General features: G+C 35.7%; 1 non-coding gene across 1 annotated transcript; it reads right to left on the minus strand.

Annotated features, from left to right (window-relative positions):
• Positions 1-2,277: 2,277 nt before the first annotated feature.
• Positions 2,278-2,430, minus strand: LOC112859190 (small nucleolar RNA SNORA62/SNORA6 family). Its single transcript, XR_003223489.1, has one exon. It is a non-coding gene; the product is annotated as a small nucleolar RNA SNORA62/SNORA6 family (small nucleolar RNA).
• Between the last annotated feature and the right edge of the window lie 10,211 nt (positions 2,431-12,641).

Raw genomic sequence — 12,641 nt, forward strand, 5'->3', positions numbered from 1 at the left:
CTCTTCATGTTGAATATACTTTTTAAAATTAACATTACTTGAAGTATAATACAGAGGAATAATCACTCAATGCATTATTTTATAAATCACTTGTAGTGATGAAAATTTTCAGAGTAAAATACATTGCTTTTAAGTATACAGTGTAGATCACGAAGTTCTGACTAAATCTATACAGCCAAATAACCACTATGTCAATCAACATGTAGACTATTTCCATTGTTACAACAAAATCACTCATATCTCCAGTAGTCAAACCCCCCTCAACTTCCTGGTCCTTGGTAATGAATAATATGCTTTATTTCTTTTTTTTAATGCTTATTTTTGTTTATTTTGAGAGAGAGAGTGTGCGTGCCCAATGGGGGACGGGTACAGGAAGGGAGAGAGAGAATCCCAAGCAGGCTCTGTGCTCTCAGTGTAGAGCCTGATGCAGGCCTCAGTCTCAGGAATGGTGAGATCACGACCTGAGCCGAAATGAAGAGTTGGACCTTGCCAACTGAGCCAGCCAGGCGCCCCTGATTTATTTCTTTATAGTTATACTTTTTCCAGAATATCATGTAAATGGAGTCACACATTCAAACCCTGATGCCTTCAACAGTGAATTCTTCCAAACTTTAAAAAGGAAATAATACACAAGACGTTAAATGAAAACATACTGAAATAAACTAAAAAGTAATATATTGAAATAGAATAAGGCATCATTACTAAGTAGATTTTTTAATAAATTGCAAATTTTGTCTACATTCAAAATACCAACCAGTGTATCATCATCAACCAATGATCATATAATCATTTTGATAGACACAGGAAAAATTAGACAACACAGAGAATCCTGCATACTTAAAAACATCACCACAAACAACAACTATAAGAAATGTTGGAACAACTTTAGAAATTAGTAATGGGATAAAAGAAAATGTTTTATCTTAATAAAAGAGTACCTACAAAAGGGCTGGGCAAGAACGAATCTCTGATGTGGGATAATATTCTTTCTTTCTTCCTTTTTCTTTTTTTAGGTTCACATTTTTATTCGAATTCCAGTTAGCTAACATACCATGTAGTATTAGTTTCAGGTGTAGAATTTTGTGATTCAACACTTACATGCAACATCCAGTGCTCATCACAGATGTACTCCTTAATACCCATCACCCATTTAACCCATCCCTCTGCCCACCTCTCCTTTGGTAACCATCCAGTTGTTTATACATAAGAGTCTGTTTTAGGGTTTGCTTCTCCCCCCCCCCCCCCGCCTCCATGTTTATTTGTTTTGTTTCCTAAATTCCATATATGAGTAAAATCATTAGGTATTTGTCTTTCTCTGACTGACTTATTTCATTTAGCATAATACTCTCTAGATCCATCTACATTATTGCAAATGGCAATATTTCATTCTTTTTGATGGCTAATAGTCCATTATGTATATATACCATCTCTTCTTTATTCATTCATCAATTGATGGACATTTAGGCTCTTTCCATAGTTTGGCTATTGTTGATAATGCTGCTATACATATCAGGGTGCATCTATCCCTTTGAAACAGTATTTTTGTATCTTTTGGGTAAATACCTCATAGTGCAATTGCTGGGCCATTGGGTAGTTCTATTTTTAAAGTGTTGAGGAACTTACATACTGTTTTCCCAAGTGGCTGCATGAGTTTGCATTCCTACCAACAGTGTAAGAGGGTTCCCCTTTCTCGATATCTTCGCCAATATCTGTTGTTTCCTGGTTTGATTTGTATTTGCTTAATGATGAGTGATGTTGAACATCTTTTCATATGTCTGTTAGCCATCTGTATGTCTTCTTTGGGAAAATGTTTATTCCTGTCTTCTTTCCATTTTTTAACTGGATTATTTGTTTTTTGGGTGTTGATTTTTATAAGTTATTTATAGATTTTTGGATACTAACCCTTTATCAGATATGTCATTTGCAAATACCTTCTCCCATTCCCAAAGTTGTCTTTTGGTTTTTGTTGATTGTTCCCTTCACTGTGCAGAAAATTCTTATCTTGATGAAGTCCCAATAGTTCATTTTTGCTTGAACATTTATTGGAAGAACTACATTCTAAATTTTATTGAAAAGTCTAGGAAGTGCATTAAGGCAGTAAAGAAAATAAATTCAAAGAATTTTGAAAGTGAAATAAAACTCATTATTTTTAGATGACATGGTTGTTTCTACGAAAAAATAGTATTAATCGATTAATTTCAAAATATCACTATTATAAAAATAACATAAAAAACTTACATCCACTTATCAGAAACAACTAGTAATATAATTTTTTTAACTTGTAGCAAGAATTACTATCAAACTCCACTCATTGTGTTAGAGATGCTTGCAGTGTTAACGAAAGACTTGCCCATCATGTAGCATACTACCTACACTTGTAAGTTCATTGTCCAACCAGAAGCCTCAACTCCAAGCTCTAATAATTACAGTAGTAACTAAATTTTTTTATAATGATAATTCTTCTAAAGACTACCTTATCTAACAACAGGAGAACACACATCTGTCCCAAGATCAAATAGCCCATTTCCCAAGATAAACCACGTTGTTGGCCATAACACACTTCAACAAATTTAAAAGAATAGAAATAATGCCATGTCTGCTTTCAGATCACAGTGGATAAAACTAGAAATAAATAATATAAAGATACTTTAAGATCCCAAACACATGGAGATTAAACAGCACACCTTTAAACAACACATGGGTCAAGGTAAAACATCTCAAAACATATTTTAAAATACTGAACAAAATGAAAATAAAAACATATCTTATCAAAATTTGGGGAATCTTTCAAAAGGAGTGCTTAGAGGACAATGAATAGCATTGAATGTATATATTAAAAAAAAAAAAAAAAAGAGCAAGGGGCACCTGGGTCGCTCAGTTGGTTGAACGGCTGACTCAGTTTCTACTAAGGTCATGATTCCAGGGCCGTGGGATTGAGCCCCACATCAGGCACTGAGCATGGAGCCTGCTTAAGATTCTCTCTCTCTGGGGAATGTGGGTGGTTCAGTCAGTTAAACATCTGGCTCTTGATTTCAGCTCAGGTCATTATCTTACTGTTCATGAGATCAAGCCCCACATTGGTCTCTGTGTTGATAGTGTGGGGCTTGCTTGGAATTCCCTCCCTCCCTCTTGCTCTGCCCACCCCCTCAAAATAAATAAATAAACATTAAAAAAAAGAAGGAAGATCTAAAACCAACAATCCACTTTCCTTTTAGGAAACTAGTAGAAGAAAAGGAAGTTAAATCCTAAGTAAACAAAAGCAAAGAAATAATAAGAATTGGAGCAAAAAAATTTATGAAATTAAAAACAAGTTAATCAATACAGTAAACCAATAAAACAAAACACTTCTTGTTCAAAAAAAATTATAAGCCTCTAGCCAGACTAATTCAGAAAAAAGAATGAGGACATAAATTGCTAATATCAGAAATGAAAGAGGCAACATAACTACAGATCCTATGGACATTAAAAGAATAATAATGAAATGCTGTGAATAACTCTACATCCACAAATTTGATTGCCTAAACAACATGAACCATTCATTGAAAGACACAACCTACCTAAACTCACACAAGAAGAAATAGACAATATGAATAAGCCTATATCCATTAAAGAGATTGAATAAAAAATCAACAACCTTCCAAAACAGGAAGTACCAGACCCTGATAGGTTCACTGGTGAATTCTATCACACATTTAAGGGGTGGGGAATACCAGTCCCCTATCATCTCTTTCAGAAAATAGAACCAGGGGAAATACTTCATGCATTCTCTGAGGCCAGCATTACCCTGATACCAAAATAGAAGACATTACAAGAAAATTACACACCAATACCTCTCTTGAACAGAGATATAAAATCTTTAATAAAATACTGGAAAGTTGAATCCAGCAACATATAAAAAGAGTCATGCACTAGGACCACGTGAGATATATCACAGGTATGCAAGTCTTTTTCAACATTCAAAAATCAATTAATGTATTCTATCACATCAACAGGCTATAAAAATCACATGAGCATATTTATAGAAGAAAAATAAAAACACTTGACAAAATCTAACATTTATTCATGATTAAAAACTTTCAGTAAACTAGGAATAGAGGGGAATTTTTTCAACTTGATTAAAAACATCTACAAAAAAGCCTACAGCTAACATCATATTAAATGAGAGTGAAGCTTTTCCACTAAGATCAAGTACATCCCCTCTCACCACTCCTTTTCAAAATTGTACTGGAAATTCTAGCTATTTCAATAAGACAAGACAAGGGGATAAAAGACGCAAAGATTGGGAAGAAAAAAAAAAAACCTCGTTGTTTGCAGACAACAGAATTGCCTATATAAACAATCTGTAAGAATCACCAGAAAACTCCTAGAACTAATGTGCAATTATAATAAGATTGCAGAATACATGGCTAATACACAAAAGTCAATCACTTCCCATATACCAGCAGTGTGTAAGTAGAATTTGAAATTAAAAGCATAATACCACTTGATTTTCCACTAAAAAATGAGATAGTCAGATATAAATCCAACAAACATACAGGTAAAAACCTATGTGAGGACAAACTCTGATGAACAAAATCAAAGGAGAACTACATAAATGGAAAGATACTCCATGTTCACAGACAGGAAGACACAATACTGTCAAGATGTCACTTCTTTCCCAATTGATCTCTAAATTCAAAGAAACCTTGATCAAAATCTCAGCAAGTTATTTTGTGGATATTGACAAACTGATTCTAAATTTTATAGAGAGAGGCAAAAGACACAGAATAGCTAACACAATATTGAAAGAGATAAATAAAGTTGGAAGATTCATACTTCCTGACTTTAAGAAAAAGAATAAAAGTAAATTAATCAAGATGTGTGATATTAGTAAAAGAATAAGCAAATATACCAATGGAACAGAGGAGAGACAAGAAATAGACCCACATAGATATAATCTGCTGATTTTTGACAAAGGAGCAAAATAAATAAAATGAATATACAAAATATCTTTTCAAATAATAGTGTGAGGACAAGTGGACATCCGCATGCAAAAAAAAAAAAGTTAATCTAGACATAGACTTTACACCCTTCACAAAAATTAACTCAAAATGGATCCCAGACCTAAATGTAAAATGCAAACCTTTAAAACTCTTAGTATAAGATAGGAAAAAATCCAGGTTAACTTGGGTACAATGATGCCTTTTCAGATATAACACCAAAGGCACAATCCATGAAAGGCAAGGTTGATAAAATTCATTAAAATGCATTAAAATTTAAAACTTTTTCTCCATGGGGGTGTCCTGGGTAGCTCAGTCTGTTGAGCATCCAATTCTTGGCTTCGGCTCAGATCATGATCCCAGGGTCTTGGGATGGAGGCCCATGTTGGGCTCTGCCATGAACATGGAACCTCCTTGGGGGTTATCTCTCTCTCTCTACCTCTGCTCTCTCCCCGTGCTTGCACTGTCTTTCTAAAACAAACAAACAAATAAAAATCTTTATTGTGAGTGACAATGTCAAGAGAATGAGAAGACAAGCCATGAACTGTGGGAAAATATTTGCAAAAGATGTATCTGATAAAGTTCAGTTATCCAAAATATGCAAAGAACTCATAAAAATCAACAGTGAAAAAAAAACCAAATACTTTAATAGACACCTGACCAAAGAAGCTATAAAGATGGCAAATAAATATATGAAAAGATGCTCCATATCACATGCTACTAGGGAAACAGGAATTAAAACAGTGAGATACGACTACACATTTATTAGAATGGCCAATACCAAATGCTGGTAAGGATGTGGGCAACAGGAACTCATTCATTTCTGGTGAGAATGGAAAATGATATCACAGACTTATCACCGAACTGTGGAAAGACAGTTTAGTGAATTCTTACAAAACTAAGCGTACAATTAATACATGTAATTCAACAATTGTGCTCCACGTGTTCACTCACTACACATCCACACGTAGCCTATATGCAGATGTTTATATATAATACCTTTATTTAAAATTGCCAAGACTTGGAATCAGACAAGATGTCCCTCAGTAGCTCAATGCATAGATAAAAAGTGATACCTCCAGAAAATGGGATATTATGTAGCACTAAAAAGAAATGAGCTATCAAGCCACGCAAAGACATGGAGAATTCTTAAATGTGTGTTACTAAGTGAAAGAAGCCAATCTGAAAAGGCCATGATTTGAACATATGATGTTCTGGAAAAGGCAAAACTATGGAGACAGTAAAAAGAACAGTGGTTGCCAGGGAGCTTGAGAGGAGGGAGGGATCTATAAGCAGAGTCCATAGAACTTTTAGGACAGTGAAATACTCTATATGATACGATAATGATGTGTATATATATATATATATATATATATATATATATATCATTATACATTTTTTAAAACCTATAGTCTATACAACACTAAGAAGTGAACTGTAATATAAACTACAGACTTTGGGTAATTATGATGTGTCAACGCAGGTTCATCAGTTGTATCATACCACTCCCATGGGGGATGTTGATATTTGGGAGGCTATGCATGTGTGAGGGAAAGAGGTATATGGGAAATCTCTATACCTTCTGTTCAATTTTGCTGTGTGCCTTAAACTGCTCTAAAAAATCACCGTAATTATAAAAATAATAATTCTTTTCATGGCACCTAAGCTTATTACATAGATAGAAATAAATCTGAAAACTCAACACATAATCTGAAAGAATTAAATTAGCCCGAGATAAATCAAAGGCTATTATACAATGGATTGGAAAACTGGGTGTCGTAAAGATACCAATATTCCGAAATAAATACTTATAAATGGGTATTTTGAACTCTAACTCACTTGGCCTTATATTTCAGTACGGTTACAGACTCTAAAAGTAGTCTAGAGTTGGAATTCAAATACCCAGGCTCATTTTTTTTGAAATATGTAAAGAAATATCACCTATGACTAGATCCTTCCAGGTTTTTTTAATAGATGCAAAGGATGATATACCTTGCCCGCATTAATAAACAGAAAAAAAATTTTTCATTCAATTATTTGAACTACCTCTGTATTATACCCCAAAGTTACATGGTGACCTATCATCAAAAATTATTTTTAATGAAGTCTCCACTGACAAATCAATTTGATCTTCCATCAATATTGTTCAAATCAGAAATTGAAAACTTATTTGCGAAAGGATTTCTTACACGTTTGTTTGAATCATTCATTTTCTCAACACCTACATCAATATTGTGAATTGTTCCCGTGTTGCCTCGGAGATTTTTACATCCCAACACAATCTACTGTAATAAATTAAAAGTAGATTAGAGGTTTTCCATTGTTTTGTGAAGTGTGAGAAAGGTGATTTTTAAAGGGGAGATGAAAAATGCGAATCTGCATAATGATGTAGGCCCTCAAAGATAAGTTGCAGGCAAAATTGTATCTAGAAGATGTAAATATGAGTACTGAATCTTTCACTACTATTTGTATCCCTGAAACTCCTGGAATGTTTTTATGCTTTCCCAGGTGGAAACATATGCTAGTTTTATGCCCACTGCTCTAAGATAAACTTCTTCTTCTGCTTTCCTTAGACACCTCACTTCAGCTCACTGAAATAATCAGGATCTCATAGTCAGCATGGGATTTCCTCCCATCAATACTTAATTCACCTGAAGCTGAACATAATTTTGTCTTGAGATGACAGAATAGGCATGTTGAGACTTTGGAATTGTTTTCAGCCGTCAGATACTGTTAAAAAGGCCCTACCTTCAATATTCAAAACCTGCTCAATATATAAATAAAAACAGGAAAGGTTTCCCTAAAGTTCAAAGTTGGAGAATATATTCTATGCATATGCTCATAATTATTTTCAGGTATATTGATAATTTTTTTAATGTTTATTTTTGACAGAGTGCATGTGGGGGAGGGGCAGAGAGAGGGGGACAGAAGATCCAAAGCAGGCTCTGCGCTGACAGCAGTGAGCCCGATGTGGGGCTTGAACCCATGAACAGTGAGATCATGACCTGAGCCAAAGTCGGACACTCAACTGACTGAACCATACAGGTGCCCCAGGTATGTTGATAATTGTATGTCAGTACTCAGAGTATGTGATATAATGACGTATTGTATGTGATATTATTATAATATAATTGAAAATATTTATAAATTTATATATTAAGCACTAAGTTGTTGGTTTCCAAATATCACTATGCATGTGAATCACCCAGAGAGTTAAAAAATAAAAATGAGAATACAGTTTCTGACTCCTTCAAATCCATCGAATCAAAATCTCAGTGAAGGAGGCCACGTAATTCTTAAGCTGTGGACTGCTTATAGCCATCTGAGAATTATTCCTCACTGCTACATTCTCTCGTGGTATATAAGAAATCATATATAAAAATTGTTCAGCAAGGGGCGCCTGGGTGGCGCAGTCGGTTAAGCGTCCGACTTCGGCCAGGTCACGATCTCGCGGTCTGTGAGTTCGAGCCCCGCGTCGGGCTCTGGGCTGATGGCTCAGAGCCTGGAGCCTGTTTCCGATTCTGTGTCTCCCTCTCTCTCTGCCCCTCCCCCGTTCATGCTCTGTCTCTCTCTGTCCCAAAAATAAATAAATGTTGAAAAAAAAAATTAAAAAAAAAATTGTTCAGCAATTTTTCAGGAAATGTTTCTTGCACATAATATAGACAAAGTAGTAATATACTGCATTACTGTGTTTAATTAACGTACCCCATCATGAATTTCTACTTGTTTCTCCAGAGAACGGGCAATTTGTTTGAATACTTACATAAGTCAATGTAAAGAAAAAAAAAATCACAATGTGTTTTAAGAGTCTGTAAAAGTATATTGATGTTCTGTCGATAGGATTACTTTTCTCTTTTAGAGAAAGAAACAGGTAGAATACAGGTTTCACTATGCTAATAGCTACTAAAGAAATTCAGCAAGAATTGGCTTTGGAAGAGAGTGTTAATATCCGTCATTCTCTTTAGTTGACAATTCAATCATCTCAACCTCAAAGTACGTGTTTACGTAACGAGTATTCTTGGTCCCTTGTTGTGGCCTGATAAGCTTGTAGGTCTTCACATTATGGTTGATTTTAAGTGTTATGGAGACTATTTCACAAAAGAAATTGTCACTAGTTTCTATTTAAATTGGGGTCCGGAAGGCTATGTGTAACAGCATAGCTGATAATTGGTTCTATTATGAAGCACTGTCAAGGTAGATTTTCCAAGTACCAAACAAAATGCTTAACACTCATTTCCAGGCAAAAACTGCAACGTCGTGCTTCGGCAGCAAAAAAATCCCAATTCTAATTGCATAGAGTAAACCCAATTATGCCTTATATAATCCAGATGCCAACCTGACACTCAGGGTATTGCCTGTGAACAACGTGCTGTTACCCCATATTTGGGAGGTGCGGAGAGGACAATTTATTTTTTAGCATGAATCTAACAGTGTAAATTAAATATTTTTTAATAAATTAGATTAACAGTAGATTAATAATGCAAATAGTTGGTTAGCACCTTCATAAAAATGTTATACATTTGACATTCATAGCTTTTGAACTCTTTTCTAAATAAATTAAATTTCAATTAATAAACTTCAGATGATCAGATTTCCACTAACATCCTCCCCCCCTCAAAAAAAACAAAAAAACAAAAAAACAAAAAAACACCACAAAACTTGAATGGAATTGTATAGATCATTCTTGCTGGGCAGTCTTGGGCAAAAGATTCATATTATCTAATCCCCAGTTTCTTTACCAGTACCATGTAGATAATATTCGATCTGCCTTGTGGGGTCTTCTGAGGTTTAAATGAGATTATACGTGTAACAGGCTTAACTAGATGCCTAGAGCATAGTACATGTTTAATAAATATCATCGGATTTCAGATTAGCAAGTATGCCCGCACACTACCAACTGTAATTTTCACACTATTCATTTGACAACTTCTTTTTCAGTGCTTACAACATGTCTCCACTTCTTGGTACTTGGACATAAAAATGAATGAAACACAGACCCCACTTGTCTTAGCTATGCCCTATAGAAGCACGGCTAGAGATAGGGACTTAAGAAAGTGATTTATTGAAAGAATGCTTTTAGGAAAAAGTCCTATAAGTATAAGGGACAGAAGCCTGGAAAGGAAAGGAGCTATGCCACAGAACTGTTAAGAGATGGACTAACTCCAGGCTGACCCCTGGGGGATCTAAAGTATCCTTTGCAATACAGTGGGCCCTACTTTCAGAAAAGTTCTGGGACTTTGCGTAGGTAGTTAGTACTTTGAATCACCCACGGAAGATTTTCTGAAGAAGGCTGCAGGCACAAGCCCCAAACCAAGGAGGAGAAGGTGGGCATTGGCCGTATCAATCAAAATGGTAGAAGGGTCTTAAGGAAATGAAATGAGGCATGCGCAACAGTACCTGCTACACTACCTTGCACGGGGTCCCAGTCAGGAGAGACAGGTAATCAGGCAGGATAGTGATGTAAATCATTTCAGTTCATTGTGAAAACGCTCTGACAGAGTGCCAGTCCACACTGCTCACAAGTTTTCTCCATCTGGCTGTTTTACACCACTGAGCCTTTGGCCCACAAAGCCTCCCCACCCACACCCTGCCTCCAACCTGCACAACTCAGACTTTTCTTTCAAGACTCAATCGAAAGCATTATTCCTTACTGGAGCATCTCTCTGACTTCTCTCTCAGCCTCCTCCTACATCTGCTAAAGCAACCTATTTTAGTCCACGTGGGCTGCTGTCATAAAAATATCATATACTGGGTGGTTCATAGACAACAATTCATTTCTCATTTAGTTCTGGAGGCTGGGAAGTCCAAGATTGAGTTGCCACAATTAAGTTTCTCTTAAACATTTATCACACTTTATTGTAATCAATGGTTGATTTTTGTTTTGTTTTGTTTTGTTTTGTTTTTCCAACTAAATCAAATACCTTGAGTGAAAGAACATCTTCTCATTTATTGTTGGTAGGCTTAGCTAGGTACACACTGTAAACGGCTTAATAAAAGTTTGGTGAATGAATAAATAGATGAGTAAATAAGTAAACTAACATACCTTGTGTCACTAGGCCAATGTATTATCTGTGTATACCTATAATCTCTCTCTTAATTGTATGTGAATTGTACCTATTTTTGGCTAGACTGGCACATGATATTGGATTTTACCTTATGATATTTATAGTCACTCAATGCCCAGAAGGTGAATTCAATTCTTTGAAACTTTTCTGGAACTATTTCCATAGCTCTTCAGTGCATTCATTAAAAAGGGTCGGGGAAGGGGGGTAGTGAGGATTAAAAAGAAAAAAAAAAAAAAAAAGAGAGAAAGAGAAGATGTTTTCACCAGAATTTTCTAAGATGTCGAGCAAAAGCAAAGGTAAGGTTAATTATAAAACAAAACAAAACAAAACAAAAACAAACAAACAAAAAACAATCAAAAAACAGGGGAAACCATCAGGAATGAATAGGGTGTTCTAGGACATTACTTGCTAGAAAGAGCTCCTGCCTAACCAGTGAGAAAAGAGGTCATCCTTGCATTCTCTGAGAAAAATTGCTGCTTTAGATTCCTTGGACGCATACACTCATTCTCAAGAGATAATTATGTAACAACATTAGTTTCTGGTGGGCTTGTCACAAGAAGAGTTCAGGTTTCATACTCAAAAACTTATACTCCAAGAAATTCCAGTAAATTTATATAAAGACCTTTTATTTCTATGCTCCTGTGAGAACTTACACCCTATTTTCAGTAAGTTTCTACTTTATAGGCAATTTCCATATGCTGTCTTGTGTAATAGTTATTTTTTTTACAAAACTTATGCTTCCCATGCAGGATTCTGACCTCACACGGGACCGAGAGCATTGATTAACATACAAGAGCCCATAAAACATGTTTGTTGAGTTGAACTTAACAAAGATCGTGACCAAACTGAGCAATGCTATTTTTAGCCCAAGAAGAGTTTTGACTAGGTGGGAAAATGACTATATCTGTCTTCCCTTGGCTTGAACAGCGCTGATTGGACTTGAGGAAGAGTCTCTAAATCCTCAAGAGACCTTAAGAAAGTGGTTCATAAGCTTTCTTCCCTGCAAAAATTTCCAGGCTTCGGATTGCTAATTATCCAAAACAAAACACGCATTTTTGGCCACAGCTGATTCAGTGGAAGATCCCGGCAAGTGAAGAAGGCAAATAAGGATGGAAGGCATCCACTTTGACCTGGCTGGGTTGAAACTCTACACAACAGGCATGTTCCTGGTGAACAGACCAAATCCTCTGAGGAAGTATGAATTATCGGTGAAAAGAAATGTATCTTCTTTGGTCTGGCCATGATGCCAACTAAACCAAACCAGCTTATCTGATCTTTAAGGCAACATGTGTTTGCTCCCTCAGAGCTATCCAAATTTCCCTTTTTGCAAAGACAACACCCATATTGGATTAGGATCCCACCCCACTCCAGTATGACCTCACCTTAACTAACTACAACTTCAGTAATTCTATTTCCAAATAAGGCTACGTTTTGAGGTAGTGGGAGTTGGGACTTCAACGTGTAAATCTGAGGGACGTATAATTCAACTCATAACAAAGCTCTTTTAGTTGGCTCATGTGCCCTTTTGACTTACCCCCATCATGGCCACCGTTGTTTTTGTTTGCTTGCTTAGAGCTCCTTTATTTGTGGTGCTACA

This window comes from Puma concolor, chromosome B1 (genome assembly GCF_028749965.1).
Source record: "Puma concolor isolate L17-30 chromosome B1, mPumCon1.1.hap2, whole genome shotgun sequence".
NCBI classification, from domain to species: Eukaryota; Metazoa; Chordata; class Mammalia; order Carnivora; family Felidae; genus Puma; species Puma concolor.